The 17,908-nt window shown below is 40.4% G+C and overlaps 1 pseudogene; it reads right to left on the bottom strand.

The window, feature by feature from the left end:
• Positions 1–5,869: 5,869 nt before the first annotated feature.
• Positions 5,870–17,699, bottom strand: LOC114027592 (annotated as a pseudogene).
• Between the last annotated feature and the right edge of the window lie 209 nt (positions 17,700–17,908).

Raw genomic sequence — 17,908 nt, 5'->3', positions numbered from 1 at the left:
ACAGATATAGATTTTCCTCCCCACTATGGGAGTGTCATTATTTAATGGTACTTTTATATCTTCTTTTAAGATGAGACTCATCTTCCAACCCCCCTCATCCAGTTCCTTTCTCCATTACTTTTATTATTGTATAATTGTTTTTATTGAAGGAATAAGAAAATTACCTCCCCTTCTCTATTCACCTCAAAACTTTGTGGGGGTACATTTCCAGATCTCTCTCTCACCTTCTTTTTCGCTGCTTAAACAAATTTCCACTAGGTTATTCCTTCCACACAAGATATTAGTTCACTTACAGGATAGTATGGAATTTAGTCCATGGAGTATTAATTTAGCTTTCCCTCCTTCCTTTTCCCTTAATTCTTTGATTCCATTAAGTCTTTTTTTTTGTCCATTGATAATAGTTTTGCTATTTCTTTTACCCTTCATTGCATTTTCTTTTTTTTTTAAGCTTATAAATATAGGAAAATGTTTCATTAATTGTTCAATCCTTTGTCACACCCTTTTGGGATCTCCTTTTTATGTTGTCTTCTCTTCCATGGGGATGTAAACTCTTTCAGAGCAGCAACTACCTTGATTTTTTTTTTTTCATTTTTATTTTATCAGCACTTAAAGTAGTGCCTGGCACATGGTAAGCACTTAATAAATAAATACTTTATCATCATCATCATCATCACCACTACCACCACCACTGAAATGTTCTACTTACAAATTTTTTTTCAAGAAATGAGCAAGTGCCTCGTCTTTATTGATGATTACTCTTTTTTTTATGATTAGGCTGAATTTTGTGGATTATGTTATTTTGGGTTTCAACAAAAACTCTGGCTTTTAAATATAGCTTATTGGATTTTTTCTGTATTTTTTGTGATTGTGAAATAATACTGAAATATTCAAGCTGCTGTTCCTTCATAGATGAAAGCCTCTCTTCAGGCTGCTTGAAAAATTTGTTTGGGATTAAAATTTGTGAAATTTAAACATCATATACCTTGAAGTTTCAAATGTGGGGTTTGTCCTCTGATGGTGATATATGGATTTGATCAATCAGAACTTTTTTTTCTTCATTCAGAAGTTCTGGGTTATCTTATTGTATTTTCTCTGAAGTATGGTACTAAGTTTTTGGATTTATTATATTTCAATTTATTATGAGGCCTATGATACTTGTTAGCTCCATATGGTTTATTTTTAATGTCAATTGCTTTAACTCATATAGAATTCATGTATTCTTCTAAAGTTATTTTCTTTAGCTTCTCTTCTGCTAATTTTTTTTCCACTTCTGTACTTTTGAGTTCTAAACCTTTTATTTTTTTTTCAGGGCCCTGGCTTTTTTGGTGAGATTCTCCATCACGTGTTTTAAGTTTTATTGTTTGTCTTTAATTCTGTATCAAGAGCTCTGATTTTCAACTTAATTTCCATTCTTATATCTTCTGTTTAACAATTTAATTTCTCTTTTGAATCATTTGGGAATTTCTTGCTATTGTTCCACGATCTCCGAGGAGTTTGCAGAATTCCCTCTCTCTTTTTTTTATCCAGGATTTTTGGTTAATTTTCTTTCATGATATAATACTTCAATGAATTTTAGCCTGTGTTTGAATTTTTACTCATTTTTCCCACCTTATGAGTCTTTTTGTTGGTTTATCTGATTGGGAGTTAGGCTTATACTCCACTTTTCTTGGATTTTTTTTCCAGCCACTTTCTCATTACAATAGCATATTTGCCTTTATTCCTTATTATTAGCAACTTCCCCTTACACTACTCTTCAGACTTTTCCACTTTGATCAAGTTGCAATGACCTGGTTCTTTCTGTGGAGAAAAGATTGACTCCAAATGGGTTTCTTCTTTCCCTCAGCTATGGAAGTTCTTAGGATTTCCATACTAGTTGGCTTTCCACTGCCATCTTTAATACTTCAATCAGTTGCACTTCTTTTTTTTTTTTTCATGGTTGGTTTGTGTCAGTGTCTTCCATTTTTTGTGAAGGAAGGAGTCGTTCCCACTGTGTTGCTACTATGAGTCAACCCTGAAGTGCCAGCCTATAAGGTTGCTTCTCTAGCAGTGATACAGATGTATGGGTTTATACTGTGCTGAGTGAGCAGGGTTACCAATCCCTCACTGTCTCTTGTTTCCTCCATCTTTGCCTAAGTATTATCTTTCATTCCCAGTTACTCCCTTGGCCTTTCCCATTAGGCCTGACTTTCTTTCCAGTTATTACCTTGGCTTTTTTCCTCTGAAGGAATTTTCTTTTTTTCCCTTTATTAGCTGAGGGCAGACAGTGGGAAGGGAAGATGCTAAAGCCCTGCTTACCAATGTCAGTCACTTTGTCACAATCTATCCAAAACTGTTGACTCATTTGCTTAGAAAGATCTTGGTCTAAGTTTCTCTTTCTGTCCTGGGAAGTAGAAAAAAAAAAGAATCAACAATTCTTTTTCTACAATTCTATGGCTCTAGCCCCCAGCCATAGAATTTCTCTGGCAAAATATATAGCACAGTAGTAAAATCTATTGCTCACCTCTAATTTTCTCCCTCTGTTACATTTTCACAAATACACCTACAGATCAGCAATACAATGATTAACCATATTTATTTTACTTAGACAAAAGCAAATAGAAAAAGTAAGCAAACTTAGAAAAAAGAGATACTGGAAATAGGCAAGTTCTCTCTTGGCAGGAACTTTTTCTTGGGGTCCTCTTGATATATCTCTACAGTATTTCCCTTGACAATTTCCCAGAGATTCAGTCATCATTTCTATGTGAATGACTTTGAAACCTCAGCTCCAGGCCCACATCCCCAACTGCCTGCTGGACATCTCTTCCTAGATGTTCTGTCAACAGCTAAAACTCATATATCCAAAACTGAACTCCTTCTTTCACCCTTTCCCATCTCCTCAAACTTACACTTCCACCCTTCCCCATTTCTATTGAGAGCATATGAGCCTTCCAGTAAGCCAGGTTCATAATCTCAAGTCATCTTTTCTTCTCTTTCCCTCACCTCTTAATCTAGATTATGAATGAATGAAAAGCATTTAAGTGTTTACTGTGTACCAAGAATTGTATTAAGTGCTGAGGATACAAGTACAAAAATGAGAAAATCTTTTATAATCTGTTGCTAAGTCTTGTCTTTTGGACGTCTGTAATATCTACTACATCCATATTCTCTGCACTCATGTAGCTACCACTCTTGTGAGGTCCTTATGACTTCTTGCCTTAGCTATTATTTATTATAACATTATATTAGATATTCTATGTAATAATATATTAAAATTAAAATTATAATAGCCTCTTATTTGGTCTTAGTCTTACTCCCTCTCTAATGCTTTTTCTACAGAGCTGCCAAAGTAATCTTTTCTAATGCAAAGATCTGACCACGTTACATACCTGCTCAAAATTAGTCAGTGACTTCTTGCTGTTTTTGGTATAAAATGTAAACTTCCTCAACTTGGCATATAAAGCCCTTCAAAAATTCACATCAGCCTACATTTCCAGCCTTATTTTATATCATCTCCTTTTTCGGCATTCTATTACATTCTAGTTAAACCTGGACTCCTTCCCCAAACTCTGAGCATGGACAAAAGCCATTCCCTATGCCCAGACTGTACTCCCTTCCATGCCTCTCTCCTTTCCTCCTTCAGAATCCTTATTTTCTTTCGAGGCTCAGTTCAAGGATCTTCCATGAAGCTTTCACTGATCTCTTAGTTGTTAGTCTTCTGTTCCTTCCCAAATAACTATATATTTACTTATCTTTTTATAATATTTTCTCCAGTAGAACATAAATTTGTTGAGGGGAGACACTATTTCATTTTGTATTTATAATCTCACAGTGTTCCACTATATTAGGTACATAACAAAAGGTTTATTGAATTAAATTGAACTGACTTGAGTGACATAATTAGTGAATGTCCAGACAGTGTGGTGTAGGGAAGAGGGCTGGTTCTATAGTGAGATGACCTGGGTTCAAATCTCACCTCTGACATTTTTTAGTTCTGTGATTTTGGGAAGTTGTTTCACCTCTCTGGGGTTATATTTCCTCATCTGTAAAATGAAAAAGTTTGATTAGATGATCTCTGAGCTTAGCTTTAAATCTTTAAATCTTAAAAAGTTTGAGCTTAGCTTTAAATCAATGATCTTACCATGTGTTCAACAGTGAGGTATGGACTTGAAGCACAGTAGGAATTTGGGGAAGGGAGAGGCAATGTGGATTAATTTCTTTGATTCTATGGAAATATAGGAAACATACATGCAAGTGGGTTGAATGAGGAAAAGGACTCAGGAAGGACAGAGCTATGGTCCTTAGGGCCCACTGGCTTCCAGATTCCCATGGGTTGAGTGAGTCCAGACCCCCCTCCCAATCAAGTCCTGGTTCACTAACATTTCAGGGTGGAAGTTATTGCTGAAGACAGGATCTCTGAATCTTAATGGGATGCCAAACCCTGCTGACAACTCAGGGTGGGAAATGGGCACCGCTAAATGTCAGGGTTTAGGACTCAAGCCAGCCCCAGCTGCTATGGGTTTAGCTCTATCTATCACTAGGCCTTGGGAGGAAGAGCAGATATTCTGAGTAGTTCCTCTGAAACAGTGTGTGGTAATGAGAAGGGGCAGGGTTCTTCTTGTCCAGTATTGAGGAAAGGCCTTGCCACATAATCAATTGGACACCTCTCACAGTTTCCAATTTCCTGTGGAATTAAACCAGGAAGGAAGAAAAGAAGGAGAAAGGAAGAAGAAAAGCAAAGAGAAAGAAGAGGAGGAAAAGAAAGAGAAGAAGGAGAATATCTGCTAGTGTTAGCTTTCCCTCAGGGAAAATTGCGAGGAGTTTGAAGAAATCAGCATGTTCATTCTCAAACAAAATGAGCTTCTAGGTGGGCACTGTTGGAGGGATAGAGAACAATTCCAACTTTGCTGCTGACTGAAGGATTAGAGCCAGGAGGGATATTATATCTAGTCCTAGTTGTACATGTGAGGAAACTGAGATTCAAAAAGGTCACAAATATCTGAGCAAGTATCTGAGGTGGGATTTGAAGTTAAGAAGTTTTCCCAGGCTTCAAGGCCTATACCCTATTGGCTATACCACACTGCCTTGTAGGAGACAACTGATGTAGAATGTTGCATCACTTATCGTATTTTGTTACTGTGTTAATTTGCTTTAGTGGCAGCTAGGTAATACGGTGTATAAAACACTGAATCTGGAGTCGGGAAGACCTGAGTTCAAATTTGACCTCAGACATTTACTAGCTTTGTGACCTTGACCAAGTCACTTAACCTCTGTTTGCCTCAGTTTTTCCAGCAGCAAATTGGGTATAATAACAGCACCTACCTCACAGTATTGTTGTGAGGATCAAATGAGATAATATTTGTAGACCACTTAGCATAATGCCTACCACTCAGTGTTTTTGTTCAGTCATTTCAGTCATGTCTGACTCTTCGTTACTCCATTTGGGATTTTCTTCAGAAAGACACGGGAGTGGTTTGCCATTTCCTTCTCCAGGTAATTTTACAGATGAGGAACTGAGGCAAACAAGATTAAGTGACTTGCCCAGGGTTACACAGCTAGTAAGTATCTGAGCACAAAGTAGGTGTTACATAAATGCTTATTCTCTTCTCTATATAACTGCTTTATTTCTCCTTAGTTAAAAGGGGCGGGGGCTCTAGGGAATTACGGGCAGATATGTGATGTAGAAACAAAACCTGCTGATAAACTTTTTAAAAAATTTAACACTTTATTTCCCCCATTACATATAAAAACAATTTTAAACATTCATTTAAAAAATTTTTGAGTTCCAAATTTTCTCCCTTCCTCCCTTCCTTCCTCCCCACCCTTCATTGAAAAGGTAAGCAAAACTTTTTTTAAATTTTGTATTATTTTATTGAAAGTTCTCAGAGGCTGTTTACTTTTTCTTCTCCACATCCTTCTCTGCAGCCTCCTTGGCTCATTTTGCCAGGATTCCAAAGAGATGGGCACTGGCCTGGGCCATTCGAAGACTAGCAAATACATTGAAATTCTTCTTGTCTTCAGTGATGACTTGAGCTTTCTCTTTCTTGTAGACATTTCTGATGGGCATAACCGGTCCTGTAAGCTAGGTTGCCAACTTGAGTTCTTCAGCAGAGCTATATCCCTTCTTGGGTGCAGATGGTTTCCTTGGGAAGAGGATCAGTTTGGAACGATATTCTTTCAGCCGTTGCACATTTGCCTGGAGAGACTCTGTAGACTTATTTCGGTGATGAGGGTCCACAGAGATACCAATGGTCTGTGCCACTTTTTTTATGGATACCAGCCACCCTAAGCTCTTCCAAGCTGAATCCTCTACTAGCGTGTACTTTGGTGTGGCTTTGGACAGTAGGGTACCTCACAATGGGCTGGATAGGACCAGATGCAATGCGAGGAGCAATTTGACGTGCTTTTGCTTGATGGCCTTTAGCCTTCTGATCTTCCAGGCTGGCTGGTTAAACCATGTGGCAACTCATCTTTGCCAGTCTTTGTGGAACGGGGCTTCAGAATCATGCCATTTCGGCTAGGCACCGTGGCTGTTTAAAGCCCTCCTCACAGGCATCTCCGCCAATCCAAAATTTTTTTAAGAGTGAAAAGGAATCTTCCTGTGTAATTGAGGACCACCATTATGAGGGCTAAGGGTGGAGGTGGAGAGAAACAGAGGTCACTTTTGGAAGATGAACCTGGGACCCAGAGAGTGACACAACAGTGGAAACCTAGATCAGTGCATGTCAGTGCAGCTGAATTCAAGCTAACCCTATGGGGTTGTAAGGGACTCTGGGGCGTTCAAAGTGGAGTCTCCAAGTTGTGATCACTGATGGCATCTGATAGCATTTCCTGTTCTTGGTATTTTGAATTTCTTTTGCTCTCTTACAGCTAGATGATTTGCAAGGGAGAAAGCGTAGGCCTGCTCAGTAGAGTGATTTCCTTAGTTCTCTGTCTTAGGAGTAGAGCCAAGAGAATATTCCTAACAGCTCCCATTTTAATACTTTAAGGTTTACCGAGGGCTTTCCTCACAAGTCGGTGAGCATGAGTAGTGCAAGCATTACTAGCCCTGTTTAACAGAGAAGAAACCCTGGTTCCAGAGGGAGTAAAGTGAATTGTCCAAGGTCACACAGCTAATAAATATGATATCTAGGAGGTATGACAATTCCTTTCTTCAACAACAATCCTCCCCCAAAAAACCCCCAACAGTAAAAAAGTTCTGATTGAGGTCTTTAGTGTCTCTGACATAAAGGTTGCTGTATTATTATGATTATCATCCAGAGAAAGGCTTGATGAATAGAAATATGCATAGTATTTTTAATTAATTATTTTTAGTTTTCAACATTCACTTCCATAAGCTTTTGAGTTTTCCCTGCCCTTCCTTCCCTGCCTCCCTCCGCAAGACTGTGTGCAATCTGATATAGGCTCTATATATACATTTCTATTAAACATATTTTCACATTAGTCATATTGTAAAGAAGAATTAGAATCAATAGGAGGAACCACAAAAAAGAAAAAAACAAAACAAAACAGAAGAAAAAAAAGATCAAATAGTATGCTTTGATCTGCATCCAAACTCCGTAGTTCTTTCTTTGGATGTGGCTAGCATTTTCCATTGTGAGACTTTTGGAGATGTCTTAGAAACTTGCATTGCTGAGAAGGGCTAAGTTTATCAAAGTTGGTCATTTCATAACATGGTTGTTACTGTGTACAACATTCTCCTGGTCCTGCTTACTTTACTTTGCATCAATCCACACAAGCCTTTCCAGGTTTTTCTGAAGTCCACTTGCTCATTATTTCTTATAGCGCAACAGTATTCCATTACATTCAAATACCACAACTTGTTCAGCCATTCCCCAATTGATGGGCATCCCCTCAATTTCCAATTATTTGCCACCACAGAAAGAGCTGTTATAAATATTTTTGTACGTATGGGTCCTTCTCCCATTTGTATCATCTCTTTGGGATATAGCCCTAAAAGTGCTATAGCTGGGTCAAAGGGTATGCATATTTTTATAGCCATAGTATAGTTTTATATACATATAGGTATATGTGTGTGTGTGTGTGTGTGTGTATAGTGTATATATATACATATATGCATATATAAAACATGTGTCAGATGGGGGCCTTCTCTAGTGTGAAGTGGGGAGAGAGACAATTCAGAGCTTAAAACATAACAAAAAAACACAAAATTTAAAAAATTATTACTATTATCAGTGAGAGTGCCCAGGTTGTTGATCAAAGATCTGAGAACTTCTTATGTCTCATGATCATAAATTTAGAGGGCACCAAATTTGGAGGGTGCCAAGAGCATTTATAGTATTTCAGGAATAGAAAGAAACAACTCTAACACTTTCCTCGTTAGCAAGACTAATAAGAATAGGAAGCTACCCAGTGCTGTGCTGAGGTGAGTTTCTTCCTTATGTTCTGAGGTATCTGCATTACCTTCTCTTTTCCTCTGCAATATCTCTTTCGTCCTGCTTGCCCTGGATGCAGATATTTCTAGTTATAATTATGTCTGTAGCTGCCTGTCTCCTACACCTCCTCTAAACTTCTCCATCTTAGTTATGGGCAGGGCAACCTTCTGAGACTTGGAGGGGAAGGGAGGGGGAGGTGAGGGCGTTTAGCTTCACTGCCTAGCCAAGGCTTTGCTGACTGAAGCCAAATCTCTTTGGCCAGGAGCTGACTAGGAAATTTCTGGGCTCTTCATGAGATTGCTGGCATTTCTCAATCTGATCATGAGTAGTGTCTCCTGCGGTGCTCTGAAAATTCTGCTTCTGGGTGGAACGGGGCAGTTAAGCAGTGATCAGCTGAGGCCGTCTTTGCAGGCGAAGGGGCGGGAGAGGTCAGCAGAGGCCCTGGCCTCACCTCCCCAGCTTCCCAGGTCCCTGCTGGTAGGTTCCAAGCCCATCTCAGGGACCCTCCATGGGCCTTATCCACCAGGCTGGGGTTCATCATGCAACTGCTTCATGTGAGCGATTACGGTGTCACACTAAATCCAAATCCTTTCATTCATGTGCTGCAGACCAATCTACAAAAGTCTTTTAAATAATGTCCCAGCCCTGGAACTTCATCTCTTCGAAATGCTGTAATGTGTCTGCATTTGAAAGGCATTTTCCTTCTTCCAATGCTCAAAAAAAAAAAAAATTGGCCAGACCCAGGACTGGTTTGTTGAGTCAAATTTCCTGACCCACTCATCCCTAATTATTCTGATGGCCCCGCAGCGGAGGACACAGTGGGGTTTTTCTCACAAATGTGCTTAGCAGACGGTTTTCTACCTCCTCTCCCTGCAGCTGCAAGACTTACGATTCCAGTGTTACAACTCAACAGGTCTGTAGTCTTGGATGGTGATTCCAGATAGAGTCACTCTCTCAGAGAGGGTCCTCTGTCCCTTAGCTGGGGTTGTGGGATCCTTGACCAAGGTTTTGCATGGATTTCATCCCACAGAGAGGGTGCTTGTATATTTAGGGCATCAGAGATCTCCCAACACAGGATTCTAAAGATCTGATTCATTTGCTCAATTCTTTCTCTTCTTATTTCATTTTCCATTTTAGTGGAATTCTAGTCTCTCTCTCCTAAGTAGTGATGTTGTATTCTCTGCCCTCTTTCAGCCTGGTACAGCAGAAAGAACACTAGATATGGAGCCTGAGAAGTTGGTTTCAAATCCTGGTTCTGACACTTCCTGCCTGTCTGACCCTGGGCATATTGTTCAACCTCTCTGGGCCTCAGGTGTGTCTGTCAAATAGCAGAGCTAATGGCTAATAACAGCTAGCATTTATATAAAGTTTTAAGGTTTGAAAAGCACTTTATAAGTATTATCTCATTTAATCCTTACAAAAATCTTAAGAGGTTGGTGCTATTATTTTCCCCATTTTACAAAGGAGGAAACTGAGGCAGATAGAGATTAAATGAGCTCCAGCTCTCAGTTAGAAAATGTCCGAGTTAAGATTCGAACTCAAATCTTTCTGATTCCAAGTCTGCACTCAAGGTCACCTCTGGCTCTAGATCTATGATGCTATGATACTGTTGGTCAGGAGTTCTAGACAATAGAGTGTAATCAAGTTAATAAAGATTTTTAAAATGTCTACTGTGTGTCCAGGACTGGACTAGGTGCTGGAGGGAGTTCAGGAGGAACAAAAGACATGTACTTTGCCCTCCAGGAGATTATAGACTCATAGAAGTAAGAAGATTAGCATGAAGCAATTGGAGAATGATGCAGGATTTCTTGTTGCTTGTCTGTTGTGTGCAGACCATGAATGATCTAGGTGTTCCAAGTAGAAAGAAATCAACCCATGTGGACTGGGGCAGTGGGGGAAGACTTCCAGGCGGAGATGGAATCTAAGCCATAATCATATCTGATATTGACTTTTGGGGCTGGGCTAAGGATTTCTCCTCTGGAAAGGGGTTCTAGTTGGGAAAGTGATAGGTTGATGGTGACAATTCATATTGGGATACAGAAATCATGACCATACTCATCTTCATGCTGAAAGACATTTTGTACACGATAATATACCAACTGGTTCTCCCACACTCAGTGAAATCTTTTAAAGTTTTTTGTTTGCTTGTTTTTTGTTTTTTCGTTTTTGGTAGCAGCTTGCTGTAGGACAAAGAATCCTGGATTTGGAGTCAGAGGATATCCAATGTCAGGTATCCTACTTACTTCCCTATGTGACTTTGGACAGGCACTTTCGCTCTGCCAGCTTTATTTTCCTCCTCTGTAAAAGGAGAGGTTTGGACTAAAGCTATTGATGGTTTTTAGCTATTCCACCTGAGAGCCTAAGGGAAGGACTAATGCTTTGTACGGGCTTAGGTGACAAAGATGACTCTAAGCTAGGAGACTAAATGCTTCCTTGAAAAAGGGAGCCAGTCCCTATTGTGTATCTTACTTTTTTTCCTCCCCTCCACCCCAGCCCACACGAATTTGTTAGAGCAGACATAGAAAGCAAAGAACCAAAGGGGGAGGGGTGGAAAAAAAGGGAAAGAAAAGATCTGAAGCCAGAGGGTGAGTTGTGCAAGAGAATCTAAAATTGCAGATTGTTTGTAGCACAGATACAAAGTGCTCCATGAAAAGTCCCAGATCTCCCAGCAAGAGCTCTAGTGGACTTTGAAGTGTTGACAAGGCATAAAATAAAAAGTATCACAATGCAAATTATCACATTGTTGTTTTCCACTTTGATAGCCTCTACAAAGCATTTCATACTGATGAATCGATATAAGTAACTCTTTATAAGAACATCAGAAAAGAGCTAAAAAAATAAATAAAAGAATTTGGCTTAACCTCTCGCAATGCCTCTCAACAACACAGAAAGTTTGGTTTCTCTGTCCAGCAGCCAGAGCGCACTTCGACAGTGTCCACTCCATAACTACTCATAAAAACACACATCTCCATGAGCTTTGCCATTCACCTCTCTTTGACACTGTCCCGTCACTGCTGCCTAAACAGATGCTTCACGGCTGATTCATTGACAACATGAAACTTGACAATCTGAGATCGATAATTGCCTTTCCATTGTCTCATGCTCTGATTTTTCTTTCTCTTCTCGTGGTTTGGTAAAAATGAAGTTTGCAAATTAAGATTAATTTATAACTGGATTATTGGCTGAGACTCCCTTTATGTTAGAGCAGATGGACTTTTGCATGAAATATTTTTCCTGAGTTGCTATAGAAACATGCCAACATCTCTCTGCTCAAGTGATTTGCGGGAGTGCTGTTGTTTGTTGTGCTGCCCGGTGCCGACATGAGTGAATCACTTGCAGTCCTCCATCGAGGCTGATTAAAGAGCATGGGGCCATGGTAGTCTCCCTGCAGCTAGTTGCTACTGACACAGGGGATATGCTGCTAAAGTCATTACATCTGGAACTAGGGGAGAGGGGGGAGGGGTTATGTGGGGGCCAGGGACAAGACTTGATGAGCCAGGCAGGTGGAGGGTTAGAAGGGTTTAGGCTACTGCAGGAAGAGAAAAACAGAAACCTAATCCCAAAGGGCTGGAAGGGGACTAAGTAGGAGCCTGGCTTCAGAAAACAGCTCCGGTAGAGAACACCAGGCATGTCTAATGGCGGTTTTTGAAAGTCCAGTCTCTGTCTTCCCCATCCTTGGGTGAGCTGAGAAGGTCTGGGCCAGGCTGGGTGGCCTGATGCTTAGCCCTTAGCCAGTCTCCTCTGGGTGTCAGACGATTCGTAGACAAAACCTAAAACCCGAACAAGCATCTCACAGCCCATTTGGGTAGACACACTCAGGCCTGTCTGACCAGCAATATAAACATGACCAAGTATTGAGACTGAGTGGGGACTGAGCCCAAATCTTTTAGCAGCTAGCTTTGGGGAGATTCTGCTAAATCCCTCTGCCTCTCTGACATTCCCATCTCTTCCCAGCCACTAGCTGAGAGCAAGAGGAAGGACCAGGAAAGGATAGGACCACAATTGGGGACTGATGGTATATTGATGACAGGTGACAGAATGAAAGGAGACCTAGATCCACTCGATTCATATTTCACTTCCATCACCATCATGCAGATTGAGAATGAACATTGAACTGGAAAGAGAAGAACAAGCATGGTTAATAGGGAATTGAACTCTAAGATAGGTGACAATTCAGTAAGAACACTTGGTTATTTCAAATGAGTTCAAGTCTCCAGGCCCAGACATTCCAGAGAATTATTGGAAGAACTTACAAATATAATCACAGAATGACTCTTATTAATCTTTGAGGAATCCTGGACAATGGGACAGGTTCTGAGAGATTGCAGAGAATGTCCTAATTTTCAAAAGGCAAGGGGGAAAGGTGAATTGAACATAGACCAATCACATCACCTTCTTCTTTTGGCAAAGCTCTAGAATAGATCATTAACACATGGTTTGGGGACACTTAGAAAGGGAAATGGTGATCACTGGGAGTGAGTATGGATTCACTAAGAACAAATCAGGCCAAATAAATATCACTTTCTTTTTTTGATAGTTATTAGAATTCCTGTTGAATAAGGGAATCCTGTGGGTATATTACATATGCAATTCAACATCGCATTTGATAGAGTCTTTTGTGCTTGTCTTGTGGATAAGATGGTGAAACATTGGCTGTATGATTGCACTGTTAGGTGGGTTCATAGCTTGTTGAATAAGGACCCTTGATCAATGGATTGATGTCAGCCTGGATGGGAGTCCTTTAACGCAGGGCTGTGTCCTTGGCTCTGTCCTGTTCAATAGTTTTAGCAGTGATTTGAAAAAACACAAGACAGACATGTTTATCAAATTTGCAGATGACACACAACTGAAAATAATAGTTGGATGACAAAAATGAGATCCAGAAAGATCTCAACAGGCTGGAACAATAGACTAACATTAACAAGATGAAATTTCAAGTCTTTCACGGAGGTTCAAAAAGTCAACTTTGTAAATCAAGGATAGCAAAAATTTAGCTTAACAGCACGGCCTATGAAAAAGATTCTAGTTTTAGTTGACTGCAATCACCTTATAATAGGTCAACAGTGTGACAAAGTAGCCAAAACAAAAATTAATACAGTCTCAGGATGAATTAATAGAAGTACAGTATCCAGAATAAGGGAGGTAAAAGGTCCTACGTACTCTATATTTCTCAGGACACATGTGGAGTATGGAATTCAGTTCTAAGTGCTATAATTTAAGGGGAACATTTGACAAATTGGAGCCTCTCCAGAGGAAGGTGGTAAGAATGATTAGGGAATTTAAAAAAACATGATATATGAGAAAGAATTGAAGGAACTGGGAATATTTAATTTGAAAAAGAGGAAACTTGGCTGAACATGATAGCTATCTTCATATAGCTGAAGGACTGCCACATGGCAAAAGGATTAGATTCATTCTTTGTTAGCTCTGTAGGTAAGAACTAAGGCTGATGGATAAAAGTTATGGGGAAGCAAATTTTGGATCAGCATTAGACAGACCTTTCTCTAACCCTCTGAGCTGTCCAATAATGGGCTAGATGAACTGCCTTCCCCATTGCTAGAAGTGTTTATGCAGAAGCCAGACAGTTATTTGTCACAGATGTTTTGACCCTACTTGGTTTCAGAAGTCAATCTTTTCCATTCTGGGATTCCCTGATTCCATGACTCAAAGATATATTTCTTAAGGGCTGACTTGATGTCAGGGAAGTTGTGAAAGGGTGCCTTTTTATAAAGGAAGGTGATGGACTTGGTTTTCAAAGGGCAAGTTTCATGTGTCAAGGAGATATGCAGGGTGAGATGTCTTATGATCAAACCCAGTTAGGGGACTGGAGAGAAAGTGAGAGGTCAAGGGTTGGTCAGGGTGATCCACAGAGGAGTGAGAGTTGAAGCCACAAATGGACATTCTCCCTGAGGAAATGATTTGATGTAGAGAGGAAGACTGAGCCTTGGGGGATGTCACAGGATCATAGATTTGGAGCTAGAAGAACCTCAGAGGATATTGAGTCCAACCCTTTCATTTTATTGATGAGGAAACTGACTTTTACAGTTGAGAAAAATGACTTGCCCAATGTCACTCAAGTAGTGAGAAAGGTGAGATTTGAATCTTGGTCTCTGACACTAAATACAAAGCTCTTTATTTTATTTTATTTTTTGAGGCAATCTGGGTAACATGACTTGCCCAGAGTCACACAGTTAGTAAGTGTCTGAGGCTGGATTTGAATTCAGGTCCTCCTGACTCCAAGGCTGGCACTCTATTCACTGTGCCACTTAACTGTCCCTCAGAGATCATTCTACTTTACTGTGTTACCTCTCTACTCTCATAGTTTAAGGGATACTAGAAGGGTTGTTATTGTTATTTGTCCTTTGTTCTTGAAGAAGACCATGACATCACATGCCATAACATGCAAGTGAATTGGATTTAAGTGGAGGAAGGCTGCAAGGGAATCAAAAAGAGGGAAGAAAGGAAACAAACATTTATTATAAGAGCCAGGCTTTATGCTTTTACAAATATCTCATTTAATCCTCACAACAACCCTGGGAAATAGGTACTATTATTATTATTATTCCTATTTTACAGTTGAGAAAACTGAGGCAGACACATATTAAGTGACTTGCTTGGGATTACACAACAAGTAAATGTCTGAGGCTGGATTTGAACGCAGGTCTTACTGACTCCTAGGCCAGCACTCTATCCACTGTGCTACCTAGATACCTCTAGAAAGACAGGAGAATCACAGTATTTCTAGGGTCATGGGTGCCAAGGGAGTAGAGTTTTAAGAAGATTGCTCAGTGGCGTCCCTATGAGCCCCAGTGGAGGTTGTACCAACTTCACAGGTATGGATCAAATGAAATAATGTATATTAAATGCTTTGCAGGCTTTAAAGTAAAATGTAAATGTTAGCTATTATTATGGCTATGATTGTTGCTCTTTTTTGTTGTTGTTCAGTCATTTTCAATTGCATCCAATTCTTTGTGACCCCATTTGGGTTTGGGTTTTTTGGGGTTTTGTTTTTTTGGCAAAGACACTGGAGCAATTTGCCATTTCCTTCTCTAGCTCATTTTACAGATGAGGAAACTGAGGCAAACAGAGTTAAATGACTTGCCCAGGGTCACACAGTGTCTGAGACCAGATTTGAACTCACAAAGGTGAATGTTCCCTGACTCCAGGTCTTGCCTTATATCTACTGTTCCACCTAGCCGCCCATTGTTACTCTAGGCCAGAGGTTCCCTGGATTATTTGGCCTATCACCCCCTTTTCAAAAAAAATTACTCAGTGCCCCTCTAGAAATCTACTTTCTTTAACCTTTTAATGTTTTTTTGAAATGTGCATAATTTCAAAAAATATATAAAATATATATTTTTAAAATGACATCTTATATTTAATAATTAATTGTAAATTTGTGGGTTTTTTCCTGCATTGAAGTTTTGATGATGCAATATTGCATCTTGAAACCATATAGTATCATGTTGTAAACAAGTCATTACATGCACATATTCCTGTCAATGCATGCTGGACTTCCCAACAATGCATGACATGCTGGCCTGCCAACACTTGCTTGTTAAGACCAGTTGGTGGATTTGACCACTGATTGGTTATAACTTGCATGTTGTGTGTTTATTTGGAAAATAATGTAATCACTATGACTTAACTCTGTTACACAATGGATGAAACATGTATGAATGGTTTTTCAAAATTTTATCTTTTCTTTTTTCCTTATGCTTCCACCACCCCCTTATTTTTAATTCAACCCCCTCCAATTGCACCTGAGACTACTACTAATCCCCTGGATTGCTCTATTTTCCCCCAGGGGGTGGTATCACCCACTTTGGGAACCTGTGTCCTAGCCCACAAAATTCCTCCCTTCTTTCAGCTCTCCCACCCAGTTTGTGCCTTATGGTTCAGCCTCTGAGTAGACACTGTCTTTTAGTGTTTTCTAATGGTTTGATATGCCTTCCTAGTTAGATTGTAAGTTTCTTGAGAGTAGGGACCATGGCTCATATATTTCTCCTGTATCCACAACAGTGGATCAAACAGTGCTGGGCATTTCGGGGACACTTCCAAAGGTCTCCACAAACTCACAAAATTTTCAGAGCTGGTAGGGACTTCAGCAGCCATGTTGTTCAAACCATACTGAAAAATAAAAAACCCCACTGTAACATAAATGACAGATGGTCATCTGGCTTTCTTTGAAGACCTCCAGGGACCAGGAGCCTATTCTCTCCCAAGGTAGCTTATTCTGCTTATAGATAACTCTAATTGTTAGGAAGTTTTTCTTCACATAAAACCCAAACTAGTCTCTTTGCAGCTCTCATCCATTGCTTCAGAATCCTGCTCTCTGGCGGTTAGATGGTGTAGCAGGCTAGACTTAGGTTCAGTAAGACCCAAGTTCAAACCTTGTTTCCTATGCTCTATAGCCATGCAACTTTACACAAGCTAAGTGTAGCTTCAGTTACCTCATCTCTAAGACGAGTAGGTTGGAGGATCCTTGTGTCTCTAAATCTGTGATCCTTTGAGTTGTCCAGCACAAGAGAATTCAAAGGGGGAGGTACCAAACTTTTGCTCTGGATTAGAGTTTGATGTCTTAGGGAGATTCTAGAAGAGCCATTGGACCAACCCAGTGCTGACCTCCCATGCCAAACTCCCAGCCTACTCTCCAAGACACACAGTTTATGATGTGAATTTGGGCTTAAGATTTCTATACAGATCAACCTAAGGACAGCTTAGAGACCTAGGAGATCCCAAGTTCCCTTAAGTGAAGCCTTTGGAAAAGCTTGGGAATTAACCTCATCCTGAGAGCCTTAGAACCTAGGTAATGCTCTAGTATGGCGCCCTCAGGGCCCCTGAGCAGAACTCTTAGGTTTCCATGGCAACTCTATTTATACAGTCAGCCAATCAGTCGGCTAGTGGTTCAGTCAGCAGTCAGTTCCTCAGTTTGCTCATCAGTCAACCTCTGCCACTGATTGAACACCGTCTGGGCGCAGAGGCTGGTACTCACCTGTGACTGGGCCCATGTTACTGAGAACCTCATTTCCTGCAATGAAGTCTTTTAGCATTGCTCAGCCAGTCCTTGGAAACTTTAAATAAAAAGTTATTTATTAGGTACTCAAGTGAAAAAAAAAAAAAGCCTTTCATTATAAGTTACTAGCAGCAAACTGAAGTTTATTTCCCCCTTTTCCTCCTCCCCCACCCCGTCACAAACCTTGACTCCTCTTCTACTCCCCATCCTCGGCCTCCTCCTTCCAGGTCTTTGTTGGAAACCTCATTTTCAGGAGCATGTGATGACTTCATCAGAATCCTCAGCTGCCAGGGGGAGCTGCCAAGAGCCATGAACAGATGAGTCAGCCACATGGAGAGGAGGCTGATGGGAAAGCAGGGGCAAGGCTTTCTAGCCCCTGGCCCCCGGGCTCTGAGCTCAGGAGGGGCTAGCAATGATTGCTATGGGCCGAGCGGGGCACCAAGGGCACTGATTCCATTCATCTTCCCACCTAGTGGGAAAGTCCAGGCCAACCAGGCAGTCAGCGGGGCTAACCTTTATT

Source organism: Vombatus ursinus, unplaced genomic scaffold (genome assembly GCF_900497805.2).
Source record: "Vombatus ursinus unplaced genomic scaffold, bare-nosed wombat genome assembly UNPS02014863.1, whole genome shotgun sequence".
NCBI classification, from domain to species: Eukaryota; Metazoa; Chordata; class Mammalia; order Diprotodontia; family Vombatidae; genus Vombatus; species Vombatus ursinus.
The sequence above is the reverse complement of the archived record's forward strand: the minus strand, read 5'-3'. Positions and strand labels throughout refer to the sequence as shown.